The 5,417-nt window shown below is 46.8% G+C and overlaps 1 pseudogene; it reads right to left on the reverse strand.

The window, feature by feature from the left end:
- Window positions 1-4,983: 4,983 nt before the first annotated feature.
- On the reverse strand, window positions 4,984-5,190 carry LOC142265728 (U2 spliceosomal RNA; annotated as a pseudogene).
- Between the last annotated feature and the right edge of the window lie 227 nt (window positions 5,191-5,417).

Genomic DNA, 5,417 nt, shown 5'->3' on the forward strand with positions numbered 1-5,417 from the left:
ACTGGCAGGAAGCTCAGGACCAGGCACCTGCTGTCCGCCTGGTCAAGACTCTAGTGGAACAGGGTTCTGCTGGGATAGACCCTGCTGCCCCTGCCGAAGCCCAACGTCTGTGGCAAGAACGGACCCGGCTATACCTACACCAGGGGAAGTTGTATCGCGAGCTGATTAATCCAAAGACTCACGAGAAGATCCGCCAGCTGGTGATTCCCCAGGCTAAAGTGCCCACCGTCCTGCAAGCATACCATGATGGTGCAGTGCACTTCGGGTGGAAGAAGCTAGAGATGTTGTTAAGAGAGCGGTTCTATTGGAGTGGAATGCGGGAATCTGTGGAGGCCTGGTGCCGAGAATGTGGCCCTTGCGCATTGAGAAGGAAGGACGAGGCCAGCCAGAAGGCACCCCTACACCCGATCATTACACACCAACCGCTGGAGCTGGTTGCCCTTGACCATGTAAAGCTCACCCCCAGCCGAAGTGGGTACACCTACGCTCTGACCATCGTAGACCACTACTCGAGGTTCCTGGTGGTTGTCCCAGTTAAGGACTTAACCGGCCGCACCGCTGCTAAGGCTTTCCAGGCTTATTTCTGTTGACCGCATTGGTACCCGGAGAGGGTGCTTACCGACCAGGGTCCGGCCTTTGAAGCAGAGGTATTCCAGGAATTCTGCCAGTTGTACGGCTGCAAGAAAATCCGGACCACGCCTTACCACGCCCAAACCAATGGCATTTGTGAAAAGATGAACCACTTGGTCCTGGGCCTCCTCAAGACGTTACCACTGGAAGAGCGGAACCTGTGGCTGGAGAAGCTACCTGACCTGGTCGATATGTACAACAACATCCCTTCCAGCTCTACGAAATGCACTCCAGCATACCTGATGAGAGCTCGTCCCGGCCGGCAACCAGTGGATCTGGAAATGGGCTTGGAAGCTTCAGAAGCACTCCTGTCGACAGCTGAATGGGACACTCGGCGGAGGACACAGTACCGACAGGTCCAGGAGTATGTTGAAAAGAACTTGTGCCGGAGTCGGGGACAACAGGAGCAGTGCTTCAACAAGAAGGCGCCTGCCGGTTCCTTCCAACCTGGGGATGTAGTGCTGAAACGGAAAAGAAGGGCCCACAAGCTGGATGATCAATGGGAAAAAACCCCGTATGTAGTCCAGCCCACAGGATGGGAGAATGGGAAGGCCTACCAGATCAGCCGTGACCAGGGGGGGACTTTGGCCACGGTTTCCCGAGACCACCTGAAGAAGTGCCCACCAGCATTGAGAGTAGCGGATGAGGCTCCAGTTCCCAGTCCAGTGGAGAAGGAAAAAGAGGTAATCCACACCATGATGGGTGATTTTCCAGCAGACTGGCCTACACAGAACGGTGCGGTGATCCTTCCAGTGATACTGTTCCCACAACCCGTGGATGAAGAAATGATGGAAACGGTTAACCGCGAGCCAGTGCCCAGGGATGTACCTGTACCCAGCTCCCCTACGCCTCCGCCTGCCCCACATGATAGCAGGGAGGAGGAACTGACTGTTCCCTCTGCCCCACTGCCTGTCACCACTGACACCGGACCCCGAAGGTCCACTCGCTCCAACCTAGGTAGACCCCCACTTAGGTACAGGGAAACTACTCTTTAAAAGGGGGGGGCTTTATGTGTTGAGTGTACCAGTTTGAAAGTTTTAAATGATAAGTAAAGATGATCAACCTCTATAAATCACTTGTAAGGCTACATCTGGAATATGGGAACCAGTTTTGGGCTCCACATTTTAAAAAGGACATTCAGAAGTTAGAGTCAGTTCAAAGGTGGGCAACTAGACTACTACAAGGAATGGAAGGCCTCCCATATGATGACAAGTTGAAAAAGTTATTAAGTGATTATTGGCTGCAATGGGGCTTTCTGGCTGGTGCCAGCCTCTCTTCTTAGCACACAGGAACCACAATCCCTACACCATGCTTCAATGGATTCTCTCATCCCAGCCCAGTAAAACTACATATTTTACACAGTCATAAGCAGCCCATGGGCATTCACCTGCATTCAAACCAATAACAGCTCATAGACCAGACAATCCATCTACCACTGGACCAAAGACAGGAAGTTAAATCCACTGCCTGCGGTAACCAACTTAATCCTATAGGCTACTCACACAACAAACCCAACAGAAAGGAAAAAAACATGGCTTCGATTATCCATCCAATGAAAACGCATAACCATTGTGAGCCATTGGACAATGCAATTGGACACATGGTGACATGGTGCACGGCCCAATGAATCAAGTCTTTACTTCATATTCACGGTTTAAGCCCTTGGGTTCTAATGTGCCCAGAGTACATATCCAGAAAGATTCTCTTTCTTTGAGCTAAACACAAGTCAACAATACATTGTAAGCAGATTCTATTACCAGTCCCACACCATTTTGTGACGCATAATCACACAGTGATCCAATTAAGATTCCAAGTCATCGAACATGTCCAAGCCATACGCAGAGGAGGCAATAGAATTAGGAAGCTCAAAGAAAGGGAATCTTTCTGGATATATACTCTGGGCACATTGGAACCCAAAGGCTTAAACCATGAATATGAAGTACAGACTTGATTCATTGGGCCATGCATGGACATAATGGACATAATTCTAATAGGCAGGACAGGTAATAAGGAGCACAAGGGATATGCTAAAATGTGTTGTGTGACAAGACAGACACAGGAAAGGAGATGATAACAGGTGTAGGGACCAACAAGGTGAGACAAGGGGTATCAGGATAGGGTCAAGTAGGTATGAATGTAGTAATGGGGCAGGCATAGAGAATTGTATGCGAATGTGAATTACAATAAGTCACTAAGGAAAGGAATATGTGAGTGTGTGCCTAATGTAAACTAATATTGTACTGGCAAAATTATAGATGGAAAGGGAGAAGGGGAGAGGGGAGAGAGGAGGCTGTAATTGACTACAAGGGTATGAGTTATGAGTGATCATAGGGATAGTGCTACATAAGTGGAAATACCTATGGAGGACCGGATGTGTAAGCGCATACCTTATACAAACCTATAGAGTGCTGATGGGTGAGAGTGTGATGTTAGATATAAGACATCCTATAGTGAATAGTGAGCCGTAATCAAGTGCAACAGGGATATTTCACGTGACTATGGGAACCTGGAAGGTAAAGAAAGGGGAGAAAAAACTGTTAGACAAGGTAATCAGACAAACATGACAAATAAAAAACAAGGAAGAATGGAACTCCATACATACTGGAACCATATATAGTGTGAACACGAAAAAGAACCGGGCGTTAGAAAAAATGTGCACGGCCCAATGAATCAAGTCGGTTCTTCATATTCATGGTTTAAGCCCTTGGGTTCCAACGTGCCCAGAGTATATATCCAGAAAGATTCCCTTTCTTTGAGCTTCCTAATTCTATCGCCTCCTCTGCGTATGGCTGGGACATGTTCGATGACTTGGAATCTTAATTGGGCCACTGTGCGATTATGCGTCACAAAATGGTGTGGGACTGGTAATAGAATCTGCTTACAACGTATTGTTGACTTGTGCTTAGCACAAAGAAAGGGAATCTTTCTGGATATGTACTCTGGACACATTAGAACCCAAGGGCTTAAACCGTGAATATGAAGTACAGACTTGATTCATTGGGCCGTGCACCATGTCACCATGTGTGCAATTGCATTGTCCAATGGCTCACAATGGTTATGCGTTTTCATTGGATGGATAATCGAAGCCATGTTTTTTTCCTTTCTCTTGGGTTTGTTGTGTGAGTAGACTATAGGATTAAGTTAGTTACCGCAGGCAGTGGATTTAGCTTCCTGTCTTTGGTCCAGTGGTAGATTGATTGTTTGGTCTATGAGCTGTTATGGGTTTTAATCCAGGTGAATGCCCATGGGCTGCTTATAACTGTGTGAAATATGTAGTTTTACTGGGCTGGGATGAGAGAATCCATCGAAGCATGGTGTAGGGATTGTGGTTCCTGTGTGCTAAGAAGAAAGGCTGGCACCAGCCAGAAAGCCCCATTACAGCCAATAATCAACCGCTAGCCGCTGGAACTCGTTGCTCTAGATCATGTCAAACTCACACCAAGCAGGAATAGATACATTAGCCCACCATCCCACCCAAAGAGCAACTTCTGCTGCGCAGCTGGCTTTCTAGGCAGCAGCGCTATCGTGATGTCAGCGGGGGACATTGTGACAAGCCAGTGTTCCGTCACTTCATGTTGTGCACTGTTCAAACGGAAAATACATCAACAGGCAGACTACAGAAAAGCTTACTAACAAAGGTTAGAGAGGGGCTTTCTCAGAGGGCTTTTTACAGTTTGTCTATTCCCAATTAGCCGTTTAAGTATGCTTAATGAAAGTACTAATTCTTTCATAGGCCGCCCATTCTTAGTATTTGACGTTCCTTATATTGCGGTATCAGGCTTCGCAGCAGGTTGCAAAACATTCATCACCCATGACTGTCCCCAATTGGGCTCAGAAGCTAAATGTCTATCATGACCTCTCTTTTTGAAAGTCCAAGAGCAAGCAAACTCTTCCTCCAGGAGAGGGAGCCAACAGATCACTAAAGACATCATCATTGCTCAAAGAAAACACCGAAAAACAATGGAAGCTTTAATTGGAGTGGAATCTGATAGACAGCACCTGATGCCAAGTCTGCATCTTCTAACACCTGCAGTCACTGCAGCAGCTGAATCCAATGTGTCCAAAAGGGATCTATTCTATTCAATTGCAAATGATCTAGATAAGACTGAGAATAAGATACTGCACGGGACATAGCAGAGTTGGTCAAGTTGAGTGGAGATGAGTTTGCTATTTGGCACAGCTTTTGCATCAATAAAGCAAGTAAAAGGTGTGAAAGATAAAAAAAAGGGTGAAAGTGTGAAAAGTGAATTGGCCAAATTGAGGTGCATATAAAGTTTTTGCTTTCTTTCAATTCACTAATGGGGCTCATTTGAATCAGGTGAATTGAGTTCTGCTTTTGGAAACTGGGTTAAGAAGGGGTGCACCGGTCCTGGAGGTACTGCAATACCAGGTCAATGCGTGGAGTGGACAGAGCAAGATTTTTTCCATCTCCTTGTTCTAAAAATCCATTTAATATATGGTCCCCAGAGAGGGGACGTATCAGATATTAAACTGATAAGAACAGATTTAATTTTTTTTTTTTTCTGTTTATCAGTAGGACTTCAAAATAACAAAGGTGATCGCCTCCCGTTGCCTGGGAACCGTCCAGGCACAAGAGGGCTATGTGTCACCAGAAGGCGCACACACTTCCTCAAGGCCGGCAGACGTGCAATCCCAGGCACCTTCCAGTACCGACCAAGGTAGCGTCCTCCGAAACTACACTTGATCTTAGCCAAAAGGCCGAGAAGCTATAACCCGAATTGGTTACGGCCTTGAGTGGCACCCTGGCCTATACCGGACACATCTTA

The sequence above is a fragment of the Anomaloglossus baeobatrachus genome, unplaced genomic scaffold, assembly GCF_048569485.1.
Source record: "Anomaloglossus baeobatrachus isolate aAnoBae1 unplaced genomic scaffold, aAnoBae1.hap1 Scaffold_276, whole genome shotgun sequence".
In the NCBI taxonomy this organism is placed as follows: Eukaryota; Metazoa; Chordata; class Amphibia; order Anura; family Aromobatidae; genus Anomaloglossus; species Anomaloglossus baeobatrachus.